This window comes from Mesocricetus auratus, unplaced genomic scaffold (genome assembly GCF_017639785.1).
Source record: "Mesocricetus auratus isolate SY011 unplaced genomic scaffold, BCM_Maur_2.0 Super-Scaffold_100024, whole genome shotgun sequence".
NCBI lineage: Eukaryota > Metazoa > Chordata > Mammalia > Rodentia > Cricetidae > Mesocricetus > Mesocricetus auratus.
In genome coordinates, this window is record NW_024429205.1 from 29,776,980 (window position 1) to 29,801,958 (window position 24,979).

Sequence of the window (24,979 nt, forward strand, 5' to 3'; positions counted from 1 at the left end):
GCAGACTGTCGCTGCCATGTTGCACAGCGTGTCTCACACTTATGCCCGATGGACACATCATTCCCATAGCTTAGTCACTTCTGTTCCCTCTTCTTCAGCCCCCAGCAACCACTCTTCTATTCACATGGTGTGGGATTTGAATTCGAGTCTTTTGGAGGAGCAACCTGTGCTTTTAATTTCTGAACTATCTTTTATCTACCTCTATCATGTAGTTCAGGCTGGCCTCAGACACACTGAGATCCACTGCCTAAAGACATATGTCACTGTGTTTGGTGTCTTTCTCTCTCACATGTATTTACTTATATGTGTGGGAACCTGTGTGTGTACTCTGTGTGTGTGTGTGTGTGTGTGTGCGTGTGTGCCAGTCTCCACAGAAGCCAGAAGAGGAGTCAGATGCTGTGGAGGTAGAGTTCAGGCTTTTATGAACTTGCTAATGTGGGTGCTGTGGTCTGAACTCTGGTCCTCATGACTGAGTGGCAAGAACTCTTTGCCGATGAGCTGTCTCTCCAGTCCCAGATTAACTTTTTGAAACATGACCATTCCATAGGTTGCCTTTTCAGTATGTTGTTTGCTTTGCTATTCAGTGATTCTGGTTTAGCATATGCTTCTTGTCTACTTTTATATTGGTTGCGTGTGAATTTTGGTGTCGTACATATGAAATCATCACCAAAACCAAGGTCATTCCATATACCATGTGGGATATACCCCTAAGTGCTAAGATGTTTCAACGTATGAAAGTCAGCAGTGTGATACAACATATGAGTGGAATAAAGAATTAAAAAACCACATGCTCAGGGATGGAGAGATGGCTCAGCCTTCAAGAGTGATTCCTAATCTTGCAGAAAACCCAATTTTGATTCCCAACACCGACATTGGGCAAAACTGCCTGTAATTCCAGCTCCAGAGGAATCTAATGTTTTCTTCTGGCTTCCGTGGGCATCTCTAACCATCCCCCAAGCACCATAAAATTAAATTTATATATTTTAAAATGACATAACTGGCCATGTGTGATGTCATACACCTTTAATCCCAGCAGTTGGGAGACAGAGGCAGGCAGATTTTTGTGAGTTTGAGTCCAGCCTGGTTTACATAGAAAGTTCTAGGCCATTCAGGGCTGAGAAGGTAACCCTGTTGGTAAATTGTTTGCCATACAACAATGAGGACCAAGCTGCAACCCCAGAAATCACACTTTAAAAACCCACATGCGGAGCAGTGCTTATTCCTGATATACAGAAGGACTCTGGGAACCCATACCACATGGAGGGAAGCCTAAAAAACCCACATGCGGAGCAGTGCTTATTCCTGATATACAGAAGGACTCTGGGAACCCAAACCACATGGAGGGAAGCCTAAAAAACCCACATGCGGAGCAGTACTTATTCCTGATATACAGAAGGACTCTGGGAACCCAAACCACATGGAGGGATGCTCTGTTGGCCTAGACACATGGGGAAGAACCTGGGCCTTTCCTGGGATTATGTGACACACTCTGAAAATCTCTCAAGGAGTCCCTTGCCCTCCCTGGGGAGCGGAGGGGGGATGGAGTGGGGGTGAAGGGCTGGGAGGATTGGGGGGTGGGGGAGGAGGGGAGGGAGAGGGAACTGAAAGTGACATGTGTAAAAAGTTAAATAAAAAATATATAAAAATAAAATAAAATTTAAAAATTATAAAAAGGAAAAAAAAACCCACATGCTCTGGGTGGTGGTGGCGGCGGTGGCACACACCTTTGATTCCAGCACTCTGGAGGCAGAGGCAGGCAGATCTCTGTGAGTTTGAGTCCAACCTGCTCTACAGAGTGAGTTCCAAAACAGGCTCCAAAGCTACACAGAAAAACCCTGTCTTGAGAACCCCAAATAAATACGTAAATAAATATAAAAAGCCACATGTAACACTGACTGTACTCAGTGATACATACATACATACATACATACATACATACATACATACATACATATATATATGTTTGTTTTGTTTTTCAAGACAGGGTTTCTCTGTGTAGCTTTGGAGTCTATCCTGGCACTTGCTCTGTAGGCCAGGCTGGCCTTGAACTCACAGAGATCCACCTGGCTCTGCCTGCTGAGTGCTGGGATTAAAGGTGTGCGCCACCAACACCCGGCTGATTGATTTATCTCTATCTCTATCTCTACATCATCTACATCTACATCTATATAGTTTTTAAGTCATAAAGCTGAAGGGTTTTGTTGGGGGGAAGGGGGGATGTTGGAGGAGGGAAGTGGGCATGGACTGGGATGAATATGCTCAAAATATATTGTATATGCATATGGAATTCTTAAGCAATACATTTTAAATTATTATCCCCCCCCAAAAAAAATCCAGGCATGACAGAAGTGCTCCAGTGTGACACCCATACTACGAGCAAGGCCAAGGTATCGGGAAATGAAAGACAAGACGTCCAACTGTTTGTGCTAAGAGAATGTGTCTGCCACCTTTATTGCCAGGTGTGTGTGTGTGTGTGTGTGTGTGTGTGTGTGTGTGTGTGTGTCTTTATTGCAAGTGCTAAGAGATCTCTCTGTCTCTGTAAAGAGGGAGCAGGCTTATATACAGGCTTACAGCACAGTGAAAAAACCCCAGGTGGAAGAGCTTGTGTTTTCCTCGTGCTACATATTGATGTCAGGTGGGCAAGGCTAGGGCTGTAAGCCAGGACTCGAGAGCAGGCTGCACCTGTGGCTATCAGCTGACAAGCAATGCACAGAAATCTGTGGGGCCTGGGACCCAACACTCCACCACTTGGTGGTGATTACGCTTACACAGTCTTGGATAAACCTGATGTGTTGGTGAATGTCTTTAATCCCAACATTTTGGAGGTAAAGGTAGTTCAAAGTTATTTTTGGCTAGACTTGGCTACACAGATACCTGTTAAGAAAAAAAAGTCAAAAATCCCAGCATGGGTTGAGGAGGGGCTCATGAGCCCCATGTCTAACTGTGAAGCTATTAGCAGTTGGTGGCTGCTGCAGATGACAGTCACTTTTCCTCAGGGATGCAGGCCTCTGAGAAAGGCTCATTCTCCAGTAGATGGTCCTAAGTTCAGGCACATCCATGGATTCAGTAGGCTTGGAATAAGACCGCATGAGGAAGACTTATGGTGGGGGGAGGCAATAGATGAGGAATGGGAGGGGAGAGTGTTGTTTTCTTTTGTTTTTTCCTCATTCTTTGGGCTCTTTACTCTGTACTCTTTTGGGGGGCCTGTCACACAGCTCCCAAATAAATCCCACATAGAGTGACCTATTACCTATAATGACCAGCCTTAGCTTGACTTGTTCTTGCCAATTTTTCTTAATCTATCCCTCCTACCTTTTGCCTCTGGGCTTTCTCCTTTTCTTCTGTGTATTTCAATTTCACTCTTACTCAGGTGGCTGGGTGGTTGGTGGCTGTGTGGCTGGCTGTGTGGCTGGCTGTGTGGCTGGCTGTGTGGCTGTGTGGTTGGTGGCTGTGTGGCTGGCTGGGTGGCTGTGTGGCTGTGTGGCTGCGTGGTTGGTGGCTGGGTGGCTGGGTGGTTGGTGGCTGTGTGGCTGTGTGGGTGGCTGTGTGGCTGTGTGGTTGGTGGCTGTGTGGCTGTGTGGGTGGCTGTGTGGCTGTGTGGCTGTGTGGTTGGTGGCTGGGTGGCTGTGTGGCTATGTGGTTGGTGGCTGGGTGGCTGTGTGGCTGGGTGGCTGGGTGGTTGGTGGCTGTGTGGCTGGGTGGCTGGCTGTGTGGCTGTGTGGCTGTGTGGCTGTGTAGCTGTGTGGCTGGCTGGGTGACTGGGTGGCTGGGTGGCTGGGTAGCTGGGTGGTGTGGCTGGCCCCTGACATCCTCCTCTTCTTGTTCTCTCCTGCTCCTGTCAGATTTCTTCTTCCATTTATCCCCTCTGCCTGTCCTTGCTCCTGCCTCACTGTTGACCGTGCAGCTCATTATTTGCCTATCAGCTGCTTAGACAGGCACAGCAACCCAGCTTCACAGAGTCACACAAATGCAGCATAAACGAAAGCCACACACTGGAAAAATATTCTACAGCACGAGGGGATAGGGGGTTGGATTTGAGCAAAACATATATGTATGCATGAAATTCTTAAACAATAAATAATCTTGTAAATATACTAAGATATACTGAACTAGTCACTTCCAAGGGATAATTTTATGTACAGTTTGTGAATTACACCTCAGTTTCTAAAATGTAAATCTGTAGTTATGCAACCTGTGCCCAGAAATTTTAACTAAGCTATATTTCTCAGGCCCCCAGAAAGCTACTTTTCCAGATAAAATAATGTCCAAAAGCACCAGAACTACATTACTGAATTATTTCACCATACCTATAAACATGTACAATTAAAAATGAAATAATTTGAATGGAAAAATTATCAAAATAGTATAGGTCATTAAATTACAGTAAAGATCTGATTTTTTTTCTGAAACTATTCCAAAACTGACCAAAAAGAAAAAAAGTGTTGAAATGAATAACTTCTGTGTCATATTTTATTTAAAATATTGTAAATGGCTGGGCATTGGTGGCACACACCTTTAGTCCCAGCACTGGGGAGGCAGAGGCAGGTGGACCTCTGTGAGTTCAAGACCAGCTTGGTGTACAAGAGCTAGTCCCAGGACAGCCTCCAAAGTCACAGAGAAACCCTGTCTCGAAAAACCAAAAGAAAAAAAATATTGTAATATTTTCTATTTTTTAGTGTGCTAATATAAATTTGGGTTAAAATATCTCGAAGTGTTAAAAATGCTAATTTTATTTTCTCCTAATAGCTTTGTTATTAATTTCAGAAGACTATAGTGTTCATCATGCAGTAAAAGTCTAGATATGTTTTTGTATATGTTGCTTACCATTGGCCAGTATTGCTTTAAAAGAAGTAAAATCACTGTTGTACTGTGATTTGTACAGAGCTGACCACTGGACAGGTTAGGGTGAGGATGGTGTCAGGGGTTGGGCACACAATGCCAGTTCAGAACATCTGGAATACCCTGTAGAAAGCTCATGCTTTGCAGTGAACTAAATTCTTCCTTGTACTTTTCTTCAGTGTTTAAGGTATCGAGCTGTATATTTTACTTCTCAAATATGTACCTGCAGTGTGTGAGTCTTCAGTTTCTCTAAGAGGCGGAAGCTGTCCCACTGAAGCAGGGCTCTGCCTCCCACCTCTGAAACTAGACTCAGGTTCAGTTATTTGATTAGTTGACCTGGAGCTTATGTAATTAGAAGACACACTAGTTTCCCTCATTTAAAAGCCTGTTAGCATATGACAGTCTCCTTTCAAGGGACGGTGATCCTCTCCACTGCTTCTTTCTGTCATCTTTAAGTTCTTTCAGACTCCAGATCAGCTGTGATCTGAGGATGAGCTAACCCAGCAAGTACCATGAGGTAAGTGCAAGAGCTGTGGGAAGGGAAAATGTTCTTAGAGGAGAACAAAAGACACCTGCCTTTATCTTTTGTGCTAACTCAAATTCAAAACATGACAACATTTATTTAAAGCAAACATTCAAATAAGTAACTTTTTCTTCAGGAGTTACAATTTGTAATGCCATTGTTCATTTCTTGATTAATGTTTATATTATGTCTTAATATCCTTTTGCAGGATGTCAGCGCATGAGACGTCTGGGAGTGAAGTGGTTCTGTACATTTACATATTTAGTTGAAGATGGGTTAAATTTTAAGAACAGTTTTAAAGAAAGGATGATAGAATTCTAGATTTACAAGGCAGCATTAAGCCAACATGTGCATGCCTCTTTGGGATTAAGAATCGTTACAGCATGGATAAGATGAGGGATGGTGAACAGTTAGTTTATGCCTCTCTGACAAAGAAAAAGGGTAGAGAGTTTTTGGTCATCAGTGTTCTATGTACAGTAACTGAGCATACATGCAGATGACTTCATTACGCAGAGACAGTCATCTGTGAAACATTTTCTAAGTAGTTCATGGGGGTTTGGGATGTGATTAAAAAAAAACTAAATTTCACTCAAAAGCTTACTGCGTTTTGAAAGCTTATGTGTCTTATTTTGCTTCCATAACACTTGATACTGTAGTTACATGTTTTTATTTTGATTCCATAACAATTGGTACTGCAGTTACATGTATCCTAGGTGCTGAGGCAATAGCATATGGATGTACAGACTGGTCCTTGTGCTCTTATCCTCTCCAAGTAGCTCCTTTCAATACAAACTCATGCCATGCAGAATATTGATATTTCAGTGACGGTTTCTTTGGAAGGATTCAACATAAATGATGAGAAATTTTGTATTAGAGAGAAAGGGTTTTGATACCTTTATCCCAAAATAATCCACTAACTCTAATTAAGATTCATATTTTTGTTGATACCTTGATTCTGAAAGAGATAATGCTAAACCTGTATGAAAACTTAGGCTTTTGAAAGGAAGATCATGCTGTTATTAATCTTTTTCAGTGCTGGGGATTAAATTTACTGTTATACATGCTGGGCAAACACTCTGCCACTGAACTATTCCCAGCCTCTGTCATTAACTTTAAAATAATTATTTATTTTTATTTTATGTGCATTGGTGTTTTGCTTACCTGTATCTTTGTGCAGCTGTTGGATCCTGGAGTTACAGACAGGTGTGATCTGCCATATAGGTGCTGGGAATTGAACGCAGGTCCCCTGGAAGAGCTGTTTGTGCTCTTAACCACTAAGCTCTTAACTCTCCAGCCCTGCTATAACCGTTAATACACATAGAAATGAAATGTTTTCAAGCTAAGAATTAACAGAAAAGCGCCAAGCAAAGACTTCACATGCATTCACTTGATTTCTTTGGAGCAGAAGAGATAAGACTCCCGTATCCTCTCTTCCCCCCTCCTCTCCCTTCTCCAGAGTCCTACACCTAAGGGTGTCCAGCCATCAGGGAATCCTAGGAATGTCAGAGTCCTCTCTTGCTTATCCCCCTCTGCTGCTTCCTCTAATAACCTCTAATGCTTCCCTTGATAACAGTCATTCTTAGCTTTTGGGGGAGCAAAGGATCAAGGATCTCTGGAAAGTAGTCTTTGTACCTTAAAAAAAAGAAAAACCAAGAAAAAGTAAAACGAAACGTTTTTGCATGCAGTTTCAGATTTGTAGGTAATTTGAAACCCAATTCATAGCCCTCCCCCCCCCCACAGGTGGTGAGATGAAGAGCATTCCATGTTTGTTTGTTTTAGAGACAAGGTCTCTTGTGGCCTCAAGCTGCATAGGAAGCTAAGCTGACCCTGAACTTCAGCCCTCCTGCCACCCCCCAGCCAAGTGCCCGTGGAGGACATCTTGGTCCTTTAAAAAGAGCATTTGGCTTTGACTTTAGGACAGCCATATGATTTGTCTGATGTTTTTCTTAGTTTCTGGATTTTTATAAAATGTAAAATCATTTGTAGTTTTCTCTCAGGGACAGGGTCAGATTGCTGTCCTCTTTTAACCCCTCCCCCAGTCACCCAGTTTGCTTAAGACAGAAAGGCGGCTCACCCGCGTCTGTGGTATCACTGTGGTCAGGCACCTAGGACTTGATTAATCACTTATGCCTGTGGAGAAAGTACCAGAAACCACTTTACTGTCACTGAAGAAAAAGAAAATCTCCATTTTATTTCTAAGGCATGTTCAGTGCCCCAAATAAGATAAGCTAAACAGGTCACACACTACTCTGCTCAGGGCTTTCAAAGCTTGGAGAGTTGGTTCTTGCTGGTTCCTGCCGTGTTGATGGAGAGTTGATCTTCCTAGAATAATCAGACAATAGAGGGGAGTGCTGGTCAGGGCTCAAATCTGTCCGTCAGGACACACCTATAGGAATTCTCTTAAGATGAGCTCAAATCTGTCCATCTGGAGACACCTATAGGAATTCTCTTAAGATGAAGGAGTACCTATCTTGGATTCATCCTTGGGACCTACTTAGCTCAAAGCTATTTAAGGATTCATGCCAAGCCCTTTCCATGTTGCCCCAGGCTCTGCTGGCATGGTTTGGGTGAGCAACAAAGAGGCAAATATTATACGATTTTCATGCTCTTTAAAAAGTCCCCTCCCCTCGAATTTCTTATAGAGCATGGGGTGATTAACGATGGTCCATAAAGATGTATATAGGGATAACTTGTCAGTTGTGGAAGGAACTAAGCTAGCTAGCATTGTAATACATGCCTAAAATCCCAGCACTGAGGGAACTGAGGCAGGGTTAGCATATGCTTAAGGCTAGCCTAGGCTATGAAGAGATTTCTGTTCAGGCCAGCTTGGACTCCATAGTAAGACTGTGTGTGTGTGTGTGTGTGTGTGTGTGTGCGTGCGCGAGAGAGAGAGACAGACAGACAGACAGACTCAGACAGATAGATATATACAGACAGAGTAGAGAGACAGAGACAGATAGAGACAGACAGACAGAGAGAGGAGAGAGACAGAGGCAGAGAGAGGAGAACCTTGCTGTGTAAATGTCCTGCCACTATTTAGTTGATGGCCATATTTCTTTGGAATCCCCTCAACACTTTTTCCAGTGCTCAAGAGTAAACTCAGAGCACTGCACATACTAGGTCAACATTTTATCACTGAGCTATTCCTCTAGACTTAGCAGTATTTCTGTCTTTTATTTGGGGGAGGTGAGAAAGGCTTTTGCTATATAGCCCAGGCTGGACTATAACTTGTGTAGATCCTCTTGGCTCAGCCTCTTAGTGCCAGATTATAGGTGTGTGCCACCACCCCAGCAATGCTTGTCTTTCTGAAGGTTGTTTGTGGCCACTGTTCCTACCTCTTAGCATAGTCAGTGCATTTCCAAATGACATTTGGCAAAAATAAAGGTAGCTCTATTAACACTGTGCACAGGCCAAGTTCATTATTACAGTGTGTTCAGCCGGCTTTACTTCCCCAGACCCCGTCAGTTTCATTTTGTAAAATCTGTTACTGCTATATCTTCTACTTCTGACTCTTTGCTAGAGCTCAACTCATCTTTTTTAGCAAAGCAGGCATTCAGCTCATGTAGGAACCATTGGCAGCCACTTCCGTCTGTGCCCTCCTTTTTTAATAGTAGCTTTCAAATTTCAGGCCATCATTATCTTTCACTGAGTCATTAAAGGGCCCTCCTCACTGGCTTCTTTGTTGCTGGCCTCTCCGGATAGCACTCAAGTCATTTGCTTACCCAAAGGTTGACCTGTTGCTCCTCTGCCTAAAACCCTCAATGACTCTTTATTCTCTTCACTGCATACCAGCCTGCAAGTAGATATCCACGGTCCTCTGTCTGCCCCAGCCTGCCTGTCCTTCTGCTGTTCTTACCTGCTTCCTAGGGTTCATCCACCTGTGCTCTGCTGTTACTGTGTTCTGCCGTGGCTCACATGCTGTCACCGTGGCTTACATGCTGTCACTGTGTTCTGCCGTGGCTTACATGCTGTCACTGTGTTCTGCCGTGGCTTACATGCTGTCACTGTGTTCTGCCGTGGCTCACATGCTGTCACCGTGGCTTACATGCTGTCACTGTGTTCTGCCGTGGCTTACATGCTGTCACCGTGTTCTGCTGTGGCTTATATGCTCTTAGTATCCATCCACCTGTGCTCATCACTATGTTCTTTTGGGATCTTGTTTTTTGTTTGTTTGTTTTGCCATTTCCTGCATAGCTCAGCCGGATCTCATCCTCTGTTCTCTGAGCTTACTCTGTTTTCACACTGCATCGTGGGTCCTATTTATTTGTGTGACTCATCTCTCCTGTTAGACTACTGGTTCCTTGTAAAAAACTTCTCTCACCACCACACACACCCCTTTTACACTACATGTGCTTAATGAATACTGTTGAATTCAAGGAACTCTGTTTTTCTATAATCTATAAAGAAACAGAAATGTATTTATCTAGTGGTTTTTCTTTTTTTTTTTTTTTTTTGGTTTTTACGAGACAGAGTTTCTCTGTATTGTTTTGGAGGCTGTCGGTCCAGCCCGGCCTCGAACTCACAGAGATCCACCTGCCTCTGCCTCCCGAGTGCTGGGATTAAAGGCGTGCGCCACCACGGCCCGGCCCTATCTAGTGGTTTTTCAAGACAGGGTTTCTCTGTATAGCCCTGTCTGCCTTGTAACTAGCTCTGTAGATCAGGCTGGCCTATAACTCACAGAGATCTTCCTGCCTCTGCCTTCCAAGTGCTGGGACTAAAGGTGTGTGCCACCACTGCCTGATAAAAATGGAAATCTTAATTTTGGTCAAGCTTTCTTTCTTTTCCTCAAAGAGTGGCCGGTTACTAGCTGAAGAGCTCAAATGAATGTGTGTGTAAATTGAGCATCGGACAGGGAAGGGATGAAAATGAGAGCCGAGGGGACACACTAGACTACTGAAGAGTAGCGCATCTATCATCAGTAAGTGGAAATGACAGTCTCAGAGGAAGTGAGAATGTTCCAGAATTAAAAGTAGATCTTGTTTCTAGATAGCTTCCTAGGGGGCTAGCATATCAGTAAGGACTGGGCTCATTTGCATATGATGGGAAAAGCCAAGATAAGAGGGCTTTAAATGAGGTATTTATTTCTCATATTACTGGAAACATAAGTAAGCAAAATGGAGACAAACATTTCAGAGCTGTTGGAAAGTTACTCCAGTGAGGGACTCAGGTTCCTTTGTGTGGCTCAGGCTTGGCACACTACTTCTTAGTCCAAAAGATCACCAGGGCTCCACTCAGCCCCCTGGTAGTCAGCCAGTACGAAGGAGGAGTGGGAAGAGAAGGTGTGTTCTCTCTTTTTAAAAAAAGCTGACCATGAGGGAGCTCGGGGAATATAATCATTCAAAGGGTTATTGACCGGGAGCTCGGGGTTGGTGGGAGATGCATCAGTTCTGGGTGGCTACTAGCTGTGTCTGATGGATACAGTATCAGGCTTGGCCTTGCCACTTTAAACCCTTAGAACAAAGTACAGCACCATGTATGAAGGCAACATTTTGAGATTTATAGTAATGCTAAAGGAAAAATTAAAAAAGAGCAAGTGGAACTGGCAATAAACACAGATTCACTCAGATTGAAGGATGGAACTCTTGACAGTGTCCATGTCCCCTTCCTTCTCCCTCTTTCTAGCCTCTATGTCCCTTAACCCTCATGAAGAGATAATGTGACTAATCTCATGCTAACTCTTTTCATGTGGGCGGAGTGAGCAGCTGAATAGCCCCAGAATCCAGAGAAGAAAAGTTTAAAAAAATCAGCCCACTTGGAATCTGCCACACCACAAGCAAAAACATACAAATTTCAGAGTGTTTTCCAAGTTAATTTGAACTTAGTTTTTGTGGTAGATCACCTCAATTAGCCCTCTACAGAAAAACTACTTACAAACCCATCTCACCTGTCACTTAAAGTAGTTTTTTGTGACTTTAGAATGGCACACTTCCTTCAGTGTGGGACACTGAGGATGCAACCCTGGACTTGTAGTTTTCAGTATTGTAGGGACCGAGCAACTGCTCTGAACTCTTGACGGAGCAAAGCCCCTAATTGATTGTGTAGTGGTCTAACTATAGTCTTAAGTTATTATCTTATGATGGATAAGTCTTGACAGTATAGTCTTACTTTATTTACTCCAAAGGGATAAACTCTGAAGGGAAGGGACACAAGGACTTGCTTTTTTTTTTTTTTTTAACTTGACATGGGTTTGAACAATTAGGGAATTTTAACAGTGAAATACAAGTACAGTAAGATTTCATTACACAATTATATGGGGAAAGGATGGTATAGGATATAAGGTAGTTGTCATTGTCAACGGCATTTTGTCTTTTATAGACCCTCTAGAGTAATCAGGAAGAAGACTTCCAAAAGCTGATGTGATGTCTCCTCCTGGAGACGAGGCACAAGGTGAGTGAAAACTGCTAAGACCTTGTTTCTAGTGGGAGCACAGATAAATGGACAGTGTGGTGCTGAGCAGAGATCCTTCTGGAAATAGAAGCATGCTATAAAAATTTGAGTGGGAGAATTTTGTAAGCCTCTGTTTAAAAACTGTCAACTAGACAAACAAGAATTTCCTTAGATGGCAGCCAGAAATAATAGCCACCCTATAAACCAGCCATGTGACTTCAGACTCTTACTGTATGTATGTATGAGTGCTTACTTGAAATATTCACAAGGAATGAACTGTTTTAATTGAGTTCCATTTGGGGTGTCATTGAGGATTGCAAAAACCCTCTGGAAAGATGACATTGAGCTAGTCTGTTCTGAGTCTCCATGTTATTCTGGCTTTGTCACTTAATAACCATATGGACTAGACCAGTTTACCAAAATTAGTGAGCTTGCATTTTGAATTTTTATTTTGTGTATGGGGTATGTGGGTGCATGTGTGAGAGCACATGCATGTGCAGGTGTGTTTGCCAGTCCATATGTGCAGGCCAGAAGTCACCGTTGAACATGTCCCTGATTTTTTGAGACAGGGTCTCTCACTGAACCTGACACTCCCATTCAGTTAGGTTGACTGACCAGCAAGCTCCCAGGGTCTGTCTGTCCTCATACCTTTCTAGCACTGGGTTATGGATGGCTTTTGGGAGGCAATGCTGGGGATTTGAACTCAGGTTCTCATGCTTGCCTAGTCCAAAGATTTCTTATCTTCCCCAGGATGACAAAACTAAATAAATAGAACAGCTAAGATTTGAAGCTAAATCTTGATGTATTTTTTTTAAAAATCCTGCCTAGGTATAAGCCCCCCAACACTAAGGAGGATTGCTAAGTGTTCAAGGCCAGACTGGGCTAATAATAAATTCTAAGTCAGCCTGAGCTATAGAGTAAAGACTTGTCTTACAAAGTAAATGGACATGGGCTGGAGAGATGGGCGGCTCAGCAGTTAAGAGTACTGCATGCTTTTATATAGCATCCAGGGTTGATTTCCCAGAACCCACTTGGTAGCTCACAATCATTGTAACTCTAGTTCCAGAAGATCTGACACCCTTTTCTGACCTCTGTGGGCACTGAACACACATAGTGAACAACATATACACAGACAACAAAACACACACACAAAATATAAAGTAATTTAAGATAAATAAATAATTGAAAAAATCCCGGTTTAAAGCTCATTTTAAGACTTCAAAACTGCCAAGTGCTTATTAAAAGATAAACAGACTTGTGTCTGTGAGACGTATGGTGGATGGAGGTACTTGCCGCCGAGTCTGGTGACCTGAGTTCACGCTACACGACCTACATGGTGGAAGGAGAGAGCCAGTTCACACGAGTTTCCTCTGACCTCCACATGTATATGGTATAATGCTTGTACCACCCCATGAAGTAAAACATAGAGAAATGAAAACATTTTGAAAGGCAAATGAAGACTTAATGAAGAAGAAGAAATAAAACTTGAGAGCCCACCCCGTCTCTCACTCCATCCTTCCCACACTCAGGGTTTTGCCACAAATCCTTGCTTTCATCCAGTGGAGTGGAGACACGTGTCATCACAGCGATGGGAACAAAGGCAGGGGCTTAGCATGATATTCAGGAAAAGAAAACCATGAGTAGTGGAAGTTGATTCACTATGTATTTTTACTAGAATAAACTATAACCATTAAACATTTCTCAGCAAACATGGGGTATCTTCAGACAGAAACTGAGAATGGAAGTCACTGTTTTCCAGAGACCCATAATCCAGTGTAGTGGCACTTTGTTTATTGTTGAGGGATAGGTCTGAGCTCTAAATCCTTTCCCCAGAAGAAATGAATCTATTTAAAATTTTACCTACAATTCAGAAGATTGGGGGGCACCTGATTTGTATGAAGTCCTGATCTCCTATTAGTGGGCATTTAAATTCATTATTTGATAGAATCCCCATTACAAGAGTGTGGCAATGCAAAGGAGCAAGACTTCTAGGTGTGGTGCCGCCCACCTGCCATCCTAGCATCTGGGAAATAGAGGCAGGAGGCCCAGGAGTTAGAGGCTAGCCTGAGGTATGTCTCAACAAAACAAAACAAAACAAACAGTAAGAGCAAGTGTAAAAGTAGGGCTCAGCTCCACTGGGACAGGTCCTGAAAGCCAGGACAGAGTGACACTCAGAATCCTGAAGGACTCCAGAAGCCTGAGCGCTAGCCCAAATTGGGGGATGAGGGGAGAATATTCAGTGTTTTAGGGGCTAGCCTCAGCAAAGACTACAGACCGGAGAGCACAGGGAGCCATGCCATCTTTGCTTTTTAAGAAGTGCATGTCTGGTGTGTGCACCAGGTGTATGTGAGGTGAGATGGCAAGTGGGTGGGAGCCAGCTCTCTCCGTCTCCCATGAGTCCCCATCAGGCTTGATGCAAGCACCTTCGTCTGCGTGAGCCACCTCACTGGCCCTGGCTCCAGACTTTTGAGACGGACTTAGATATCCCAAACCAGCTTCAAATTTGTGTAGCTAGGGATGACCTTGGTTTCCCAAGCCTCCGGCCTCCATTTCCAAAGGGCTGGGGTCATAGACTTGAACCACCACGTCTGACTCTGACTGTTTGTCATAGGGTCCCAGCGCGTGACTGCGACGGCTGAGTACAGGACTGAGGCTGTCCCTCAGTGGTGGAGTACTCATCTAGCTTGCACAGGGCCCTGGCTTCAGTCTAGCACTATAAAGGATGAAAACAATACAAGTTAAGATAAGATAAATTCTTTGGACTCAGGCTGGGATTGTCGGCTAAATAATATGCTCTTTAAAAGACATACCACCCAGGAGCTGCATGGCTCAGTCATTAAGACCACTGGCTGCAATTCCAGAAGACCTGGGTTTGATTCCCAGCACCTACATGGCAGCTCACAACTGTCTGGAACTCCAGTTCCAGAGGACCTGACACTCTCATACTGACATACAGGTAAAACACCAATGCACAGGAATAAAAAATTAACAAAAAAGATACATCACCTAGTCAGAAAGCTACTGTTCTACAAGGAAAACTGAGGCAAGTTTAGAAACTACCTATAAACTGACTTAAATTTCTGACAACATGTTTTACTCTGGGCTGCAGGGAGTCCATGTACAGTCAGGTTGGAGTCAGCTCTGCAGGGTGGGTGACTCACACCCAAGTCTGCTCCTTTCCCTCCTTCTGTACCAACAAGAAAGAGGGTGCAGTGGGCCAGGTTCTAACATTTCATCATGAGCTGTGGTCCTTGCATAATTATTTTTGTGATTGACTGTGTAAAGCAAGGTTTGCATATAGTGGCCTACCTGGTTCATTTGTGTTTGGCTGTACTTAACCTTATCTACCTAACTAAAACCCTAATATTGGTCTCACCTTCTGCTTCTTTCTGGTGACTTCATAAAGTCCCAAGGACACTTCACTGGATAAATATTAAAATATTATCATTGAATTAAATTTTTCTTAGGTGCCATGAAGGCTTCAAAGAGTGAACCTGTATACATTGCACATGTTAATATGTATATATCATATATCTCCCCCCTTTTATTGGCTTCTTGTTTGTTTAAGACAAGCTTCCATGTTGCCTAGCAGACCTTGAACTCCTGATCCTCTTGCCTCAGCCTCCTAAGTATGAGGATTACAGATGTGTGACACCACACCTGGCTCTACTTAATGTATTTATAATTTTTTTTTGTTTTTCAAGAGAGGGTTTCTTTGTATTGTTTTGGAGGCTGTCCTGGAACTTGCTCAGTAGACTAGGCTGGCCTCCCGAGTGCTGGGATTAAAGGCGTGCGTCACCAGCGCCCGGCTATAATTTTTTTTTTTAACACAAAGAAACATTTGGTCTTACTAAACTGTAGTTCTGTGCAAGACTTCCAGTCTACATATTTGGAGAGTGAACTTTTTCTTTTAAAACAAAATTTACAATTTAAGTAAAAAGCCATTGATCCCCCCCAAGTTTTCTCTTTCACAACTGGTTAATTAAGAAGTAAAAAGAACAGGTCTCCTTGCTATTAGTATGAACAAATAAAACTCTATGTGGTTTTCTTTAGGGAAAGGAATTATTAACCATAAGGAGGGTGAGAATCCACCGAGAGAGGCACCCAGAGACAGAGGAATGTGAATAAATGACATCATGAATACATTTATCTTTAAAACACAATCACATTTTGTATTCTGTAAAATGTCTGAGCATTTCAAGGTAGAGAGATGGCTCAATGGGTATGGCACCTGCTGTATAAGTATGGGGACATGAACTTGGATCCCCAGAAGCCATGTAAAAGGCCAGGAACAGCAGTGTTCACCTGTAATCCCAGTGCTGGAGAGTGGAGACAGGGAGATTCCTGGGGCTCACAGGCCAGACACTCTCAGCAATCAGTGAGTCTGGGTCAGTGAGAGAGCCTGTTTCAAAAAATAAAGTGGAAAGCAACTGAAGAAGACACCAATGTCAATTTTTTGGTCTCCACAGGCATATGCATAGACACGTACACACATTCATGCACCATTACTCGTGTAAATGCGCGCGCGCGCGCGCGCGCGCACACACACACACACACACACACACCAAATAGCAAAGCATTCAAAGTATATGATAGTTAAGAAATTGTCTTAAAAGTGAGTAAATTGTCTTGAACGAGATGTTTTATCCCCAGGCTTCAAATCTAGCACACTAGGATAGTAAGATGCCGAGTTGTGTGAAATGAGAAAGATTCAGAAAGGCATTGTTGCATGCTGTCTTAGGACTGGGATCTAAACAGTTGGTCACAGGAAGGACGATGGGGTTATTACAGCCTAGGGATGGGTGGTGTGGAGGCAGAATGGGGAGGTGTTGGTCCAAGTGTACAGGTTTCTGACAGGAGGACCAGAAGTCTTGTTTGTTGTTGCCTGTTCATTTGTTTTGTTTTTTGAAAGACCTATTGCACAGTAAATAATATACTGTGTGTTGTTTAAGGATTAATTTCAAGTGTTCTCACCATAAACAATGATAAATATATGCTATGATGAACATGTTAACTAGCTTGATTTAATAAATTTACAGTGTATGAAAATGTAACATTACACTGAACCTAAAAGCATATGCGACTATAATATAATTATAATTGGCCAATGAAAATTTTTAAAGGAGTAAAAATAGTAATGAGGTGAATATAATAAAAATATTATAGACATGTATGTCAACGTATAAATAAAATATTTTAAAAGTAAATACAAAGGAAAAAAGTAAAAGTTTAAGCTCTATGGTAGCAGGTACTGTACCTAAGAGACTGAGGAGGGAGGGAGCATCATGAGTTCATGGCCACTAATGCTCATAGTCAGACATAGCTTCAAAACCAAAACTAAAAGACCCCAGTACCTGAAAGATACAACAGGTGCATAAAGACTGGTCCTTCCAGCAAGACTTACTGCAGTGGTTCTCAGCCTTCCTGATGCTGTGACCCTTTAATACGGTTCCTCATGTTGTGCTGACCCCAACCACAGAGTTATCTCCTTGTTACTTTGTAACTGTAATTTTGCTACTGTTATGAATCGTAATATGTATATCTGATATGTGACCCCTGTGAAAGGGTCCTTCCACCTCCAAATGGGTCTTGGCTCACATGTTGAGAAATGCTGACTTACAGTATTGTGATGATTCGCAGCAGGACGAGACACTAACAGAAGACAGCCTGGCTAATACGCCTTGGAGGACCAGGCAGGCTTCCCTGGAAAGGAAGGGGTATGTGGGTTGAGCCTGCAAGGATAAGAAGCATCCTTTTGGAGCTGAGCAGTGGGGGCACACACTTTTAGTTCCAGCACTCAAGAGGCAGATCTCTGTGAGTTCAAGGTCAGCCTGGTATACAGAGTTCCAGGACAGCCAAGGCTACAGAGAAAAAAACCCTGTCTTGAAAAACCAAAAAAAAAACCAATCCTTTTTGTAAGAAAATATATTTGGGTTGGAGAGATGACATGGCAGTTAAGAGCACTTGCTGTAGTTGCAGAGGGCCCAGGTTCAGTTCCCAGCACTCACAAGGTAGCTCACAACCCTCTGTAATTCTAGTTCCAGGTAATCTGATACCCTATTCTGGTCTCCACAGGTAGCAGGTATGCACATAGTACACACATGTGTATAGGGAAAACATTCATACACATAAAATAAAAACAATAAATCTTCAGAAATACATTGGAGGGGGAGAAGATGTAAGGAACAAAGGTGCCAAGACATGAGTGTATGGGGAAATGCATGACTGTGATCGTTTACATGTCACACACACCTACTACTGTGAAGTTTACACATCTGTGTCACACACTACTGTGAAGTTTACACATCTGTGTCACACACACTACTGTGAAGTTTACACATCTGTGTCACACACACTACTGTGAAGTTTACACATCTGTGTCACACACACACTACTGTGAAGTTTACACATCTGTGTCACACACACACTACTGTGAAGTTTACACATCTGTGTCACACACACACTACTGTGAAGTTTACACATCTGTGTCACACACACACTACTGTGAAGTTTACACATCTGTGTCACACACACTACTGTGAAGTTTACACATCTGTGTCACACACACACACTACTGTGAAGTTTAGTTTACACATCTGTGTCACACACACACTACTGTGAAGTTTACACATCTGTGTCACACACACACTACTGTGAAGTTTACACATCTGTGTCACACACACACTACTGTGAAGTTTAGTTTACACATCTGTGTCACACACACACTACTGTGAAGTTTACACATCTGTGTCACACACTACTGTGAAGTTTAGTTTACACATCTGTGTCACACACTACTGTGAAGTTTACACATCTGTGTCACACACACACTACTGTGAAGTTTACACATCTGTGTCACACACACACACTACTGTGAAGTTTAGTTTACACATCTGTGTCACACACACACTACTGTGAAGTTTACACATCTGTGTCACACACTACTGTGAAGTTTAGTTTACACATCTGTGTCACACACACTACTGTGAAGTTTACACATCTGTGTCACACACACACTACTGTGAAGTTTACACATCTGTGTCACACACACACTACTGTGAAGTTTAGTTTACACATCTGTGTCACACACACACTACTGTGAAGTTTACACATCTGTGTCACACACACACTACTGTGAAGTTTACACATCTGTGTCACACACACACACTACTGTGAAGTTTACACATCTGTGTCACACACACACTACTGTGAAGTTTACACATCTGTGTCACACACACTACTGTGAAGTTTAGTTTACACATCTGTGTCACACACACACTACTGTGAAGTTTAGTTTACACATCTGTGTCACACACACTACTGTGAAGTTTACACATCTGTGTCACACACTACTGTGAAGTTTACACATCTGTGTCACACACTACTGTGAAGTTTAGTTTACACATCTGTGAACTGGAGAAGTGAAGACATTCAGCTAGTCCCATTACTATCAGAAGCAGTAAAATTGAACCAGCTAGTGTGTGGCTGGCAACAGTGATGTATGGAACATACCCAGTAGCTTTTCCAAGCCTCCTCCTAGAAGAGGGAGTGGCCCCAGAGGGCATCGCAAACTAATACAGGTGATAGGAGGTGAGCTCATCATAGGAGCTGATGAGCTGGTCGAAGTGTCACCAGGGCTCTGGAGACAGCTGGATCGCCCACCCAGGACAAGAAAGGACCTCCCACTAGTCTGCCACTGGCAATGCTGCCTGCCTAGGAGCAGTGTGCTCAGCTCTGGCTCCCACTGACTGCACCAAGCACACAACTGAAGTCCCCAGGAAACCACGCAGTCTTAGAAGCCTTTTGGTGTCTACCTTTTGCTTTTCTTTTCTTTTTTTTTTTTTTTTTTTTTTTTTTTTTTTTGGTTTTTTTCGAGACAGGGTTTCTCTGTGGCTTTGGAAGCTGTCCTGGAACTCGCTTGGTAGTCCAGGCTGGTCTCGAACTCACAGAGATCCGCCTGCCTCTGCCTCCTGAGTGCTGGGATTAAAGGCATGCGCCACCAACGCCCGGCTACCTTTTGCTTTTCAAACCTATATCTAGTATATCCTCCAAATCATACTAAACTCAGTCAGTTTTTCATCTCTGACATCCCCAGCCTCCTTCAAGGGATGTCTTAGTGCCTCTGATAGGTTGGTGCCCAGGCAGCCCCAAGCCAGCCCTGATCTCTTGTGTAGGTCTGTGGTAGCATATTATTTTCAGGTGTGACTTTTGTTTACGTTTCATTTGTTTAGCTCTGTGAAGCTGTGATTCTTTGCCTGTCTAAAACACCTGATGGTCTAATAAAGAGCTGAATGGCCAATAGCGAGGCAGGAGCAAGGACAGGCGGGGCTGGCAGGCAGAGAGGATACATAGAAGGAGAAACAAGAGAACAAGGAGAGAAGGATGTCAGGGGCCAGTGACCCAACCACCTTGCCAGCCACAGAGTAAGAAGGAAACACAAGAAAGATAAAAGCCCGGAGGGAAAGGGTAGATGGGTTAATTTAAGAAAAGCTGGCTAGAAACAAGTCAAGTGAAGACCAGGCATTTTAAATAAGAATACATTTCCATGTGTGGTTTATTTGGGAGCTTAGTGGTGAGACCCCCACCCCCAGGCCAAAAGGGTACAAAAAAAATCCCACACATAGGCCAGTGATTGCCAACTACCTGGGTGCTAGTGGCTTCCTTTCCAGTGTCATCTGGACTGACAGAGAACCTCCCCATTCTTGCTCTTGCAGTGGTGACCAGCTCTGGAGCAAGGTTCATTTCTAAACTAGGTGCTTTGGATGACACAAGTATAATGTACAGTCTTTAACCTTAAAGGCATTTGTGCCTAGCTCCTCAGGAAAATCCAACCTTCCCTGTCTCCTTTACTGCTGTTGACCTCAGGTGGGGGCTGACCTTCCTGCTCTGCTCCAGGCAAAATTGCAAAATACATCGATCACTACTGCTGGAGAAGACACCAAAGACCGAGCCAATAGAGCCCTTAGAGAGGTCAAACAGTTTCCCCAAGGGCAGTATGTTTTTAAATCACAGACCTCTGGAGCAGAGAAATGATGGAGGACCTGGGGTTGTAATCCACTCTGTACTTGAAACCTCAGATTCCTCATTTCACTGATGCTAAAACAGGAGCATTAAACCCTGCAATTGGTAATATATTTGAAGAAGAAATTGGCACTCTGCAGTCTTTTTTTTTTAAATGTATTTACTGTCAAAACAGGAATAGGCCCTTAGGATTTGGTTAAGTCATTTGAACCTTTTTTAAATTTGGGTTGATCTTTCTGAGATGAGCTCATTCTTCATTCATTACCAATTTATTCAGAGTGTGTGCTAGACCCTGACTGAGATCGTGCAGAAATCAGAGTAAACAAGATGTTGAAGCCCTCCTGAGGTGGAGCTGGGGGGCCAAGGTGGTCAGCGAGAACTTGGTACTTAACACTCATACTTGGTAGTAAGTAAAGGCCATAGGGAATGGCTAGTAATGGACAAGAGCTATTTCAAATACAGTGATTTTTCCCGACAGGGCTTTTCTGTGCAGCTCTGGCTGTCCTGGAACTCATTTTGTAGACCAGGCTGGCCTTGTATTCATAGAGATCCTCTTGCCTCTGCCTCTCAAGTGCTGGGATTAAAATCTTGCACCACCATTGTTGCTCAGCTAAACCAAATACTCTTTAACAATGCAATGATTTTACAAAAGTGTTGTACCTGTGTGTTTTATTTTTGTATTTATTTATTTGTTTTTTATTTAGAGACTTGGGGAAAGGTTGCTGTCTTCTGTCCACTGGAGGGCAGATCTTGGAGGTCTGTCTGTTGCTAAGAGCGTGTTTGTAAATAGGAATTACCACACATTTGATAGGTTTCAAAGAGATAGATGTGGTGGCCCATACCTTCGATCTCAGGACAAGGCGGAGTGGAAAGGTGGCGGAGAAGTCAAGGTTACCCAGAGAGTTCAAGGCCAGCCTGATTTACAGGAGACCATGCCTCAAAAACAAACAAACAAACAAACAAACAACCCCCCCAAAAAAACAGCATTGAAAAAACTATGATAACTGAATTCACAAGATTTTAGCAAGTAGAAGTCTTTTTCACGTGAGTGTCACATCCAAGTTAACAAATAGCAGGCCAGGGGGAGGCCCTAAGTCAAGCTATATGCAGAAAGGAATGGAGGGTAAAGGACCAGCTTTCAAATGGCTGGAGTGATTTGGTTTTGTGTGTTTAGTCTACCATGCAACTTTTGGCTTATTCACTGCTTAGAATAGACTTTGTTTTGGAGACCAGGAACAGGCAGAAGCTGGATCCCTAAGTAGATGACCAGTAGATGCCAGAGGGTTAGAAATAAGGTAGCCAGCTGTAAGAAATGAGCAAGCTCAGTGAGGTTTCGAGAGTGTACTCCAAAGAGGCTGAAGGAAGAAAAAGAATTAAAACACTGGAAGTCCCTGTGTATGCCTAAGAGCTGAGACATTGCACATCACCCTGTTTTATGACTATAACTCTGAAAATGATCTTTGAGGCTGGACAAAATATTAAAACACTTTGCTCTACTGTTTGAATCTGGCTAATTCTTTTTCCTTTAGTTTTCCACACCATGATTGTTGATCACCAGGATTTTTTATAATGGGTCATTGAATTAATGTTAGCAATTAATCAAATTGGAGAGACTGAGTGATAAATACTGTTGACAGTGTCTGGGCAGATTCATTGTCAGTACACTTTCATTGAGTTTCTAGTGTGTTTAAGAGCATAGAATGGGCACTGTGGAAAGTAGGAGGAGGGCAAACAGCTTCTTTATTCAAGAGTTTATGAGCAACTTAGAAAGTGAAATTGCTACATCAGACAATGTCAGAAAGTAATGCTCTTGATTACAATTGGGTCCTACAGTGCTTCAAAAAAAAAGAAATATCGGATCCCCTTGGATTGAAGGAGAACGTGCTAGAGTTCTGAGTGTGTCTTTGGGGACAGAGTGCAGAAACGAGAACTGGAGAAGGGGGAGGGGGAGAGACCAGGTAATAAGAAAAGGGAGAGAGAAAGTCAGAGTACAGGTGAGGAAGCTGAGGAGGTCAGCGGTCCTGTCCACACGAGAACTGAGATTTGGAGGCCATGGCTGTCTTGGTTACTGTTGTATTGCTGAGAGGAGACACTGAGTGAGGTGACTTATGGAGAAAGCACTTAATTGGGGCTCATAGTTCCAGGGCATAGTAGAGTCCATGACCATCATGGCAGACAACATGGCGGCAGGCAGGCAGGCAGGTGTGGTGATAACAGCCATGAGACAGAAGGAGAGCCAACTGGAATGGTGTGGGCTTTTGAAAAATCAAAGCCTAACCCCAGGGACACATTCCCTCCAAAAGGCCATAGCTCCTAAACCTTCCCAAGTACAATCCGAACGACTGGGGACCAAGTATTCAAGCATATGAGCCTGCAGGGGACATTGCATGGGACCTTGAAGTTTGTGATTTCTAAGGAAGAAAAGACACAGTGAAGCTTTTAAGCAGGGGTAAGGGATGATCAAAAGATTTACACAATGCCAGTAGCAGTAAAGAGAGTGACAGATCCCTTAGGATGCTCCAGTAGATGCTGGACAGATCCATTAGGATGCAGTCAGGGCTGAACCAAAGAGGGAACAACAAATGGGAATGAAGAAAACTTTTTTAAAACGTCACAAAGGAAGACACAAAGATTTCATAACTGGTGGATTAGAGGGTGAGAGGAAGGGATCGTCTCAAGGCACCGAGTCTGGGCTCAGTAGCAGTATTGGTGTCAGAGCTGGAAAACCTAAAGTGAATAGGCTAAAGATGGTCAATCTAATGCCAAGAGGTTGAATGTGAGGTGACCACAGAACAGTAAAAACATTCATTGCAATGAAATATAAATATACTTAGGCTATTCAGTTACCAGGAAAAAACGTTCCTCCTCCTACTTTTACCTAAATACTAAGAACAAAACAAAGCCAGCAACAACTAAAGCCAAACCAAAACAAGAAGGGCAAGAAAAGAGGAACTGTAAACTGCTTAGCTGGTACAGTGTCAACGGGAGAAAGAAGAGTGACAAGAGCCATGGGCTGGGCAGGGAGTCATTGATAGTGGTATCACCATGCCACTGAGCAGTGGTTGGAGATGGCCTGCTAAGTGAGGTCCCCCCCGGGTGTTAGAGTCACATCAGATGTGAACCTGGAAGACCATAGAAGGTACCTGGCTTCTCACTGTGCTTCAGGGAGTCAGAAGTTAAGGTCCTCCTTCATTCTAGTGTCCTCCCCCATCCCTGACATGGGGCACCCTTTGGAACTTTTGTCATTTTATTATGTGAGACAAGGTCTCCCGGTGTAGCCCTGACACATCAAGAGCTTACTGTGTAGACCAGGCTGGCTTCAAATTTGCAGCAATCTCTGCTTCTTAAGAGTTGGGATTATGGGACTGGAGAGATGGTTCAGCGGCTAAGAGCACTGGCTACTCTTCTAGAGTTCCAGAGTTCAATTCCCAGCAACTACATGGTGGCTTACAACCATCTGTAATGGGATCTTCTGGCCAGCAGGGATACATGCATGAGGAACGAAGTATACATAATAAATCTTAAAAAAAAAAAGTTGGGATTATTGCCAGGTGGTAGTGACACACACTTTTAATCCCAGCAGTAGGCAGGCAGATCTCCGTGAGTTTGAAGCCAGGCTGGTCTACAGAGGGAGTTCCAGGACAGCTAGAGCTGTTACACAGAGAAACCTGTCTTGAAAAACAAACAAACAATGAAAAAAAAAAGATTGGATTACAGGTATGCTGCCCACTTCTGTCCCTGTGGGGAACACTTCCCTGGCTTTACTGAAGAGGCTGATGGTGCTAACAGGTCGAGTTACTCCAAAGGAAATGGAAGACAAAACTTGCACAGCCTGAAAGGCAGGAAGTGATGTGGGCAGCCCTGATGGATTGCACACTTTCAGACAAAGAAATCTCTTCCAGTGATGTTACGAACAGGATGAATGAATACAATCTGTGGGGGGAGTGGTTTCCCTCAAGAGTGTTTGGGCAGCCCTAAGGACACATTCCAACTGAGGGTGTTCTGCATTTTTTTAAACACTCTTTGAAAAGCTGTAAAGAATAGGATTTCCACCCAACTATCTGAGAGATAAGAAAGACGTAATTCAGTGTGGAGGAGGAGGGTGAGCATTTTATTTTTAGAGTCAGGGTCTCAGTGTGCTGCCAGGTTGGCCTTGAACTCCTGGATTTAGGCAATCAAACAGGTGTGTGCCATTGTGGCCAGCTATCC

At 43.3% G+C, this 24,979-nt stretch overlaps 1 protein-coding gene and 1 long non-coding RNA gene across 17 annotated transcripts in view; both read left to right on the forward strand.

Annotated features, from left to right (window-relative positions):
* The first annotated feature begins 2,337 nt into the window (after positions 1-2,337).
* Positions 2,338-4,094, forward strand: LOC121133844. The gene is made up of 2 exons (XR_005870855.1): positions 2,338-2,387; positions 3,843-4,094. It is a non-coding gene; the product is annotated as an uncharacterized LOC121133844 (long non-coding RNA).
* Positions 4,095-5,052: 958 nt separating this feature from the next.
* Positions 5,053-24,979, forward strand: part of Arhgef33 (Rho guanine nucleotide exchange factor 33) — a 130,370-nt gene continuing 110,443 nt past the window's right edge. For 4 of the 16 annotated variants that reach the window (XM_040730996.1, XM_040730995.1, XM_040730994.1 and 1 more), the window contains exons 1-2: positions 5,054-5,356; positions 11,678-11,749. The gene's annotated coding sequence lies outside the window, so the exon portion shown is untranslated. Of the gene's footprint in view, positions 5,357-11,677; positions 11,750-24,979 lie in introns of all 16 variants that reach the window. The other 12 variants (XM_040730992.1, XM_040731000.1, XM_040730998.1 and 9 more) reach the window with 7 other exon arrangements.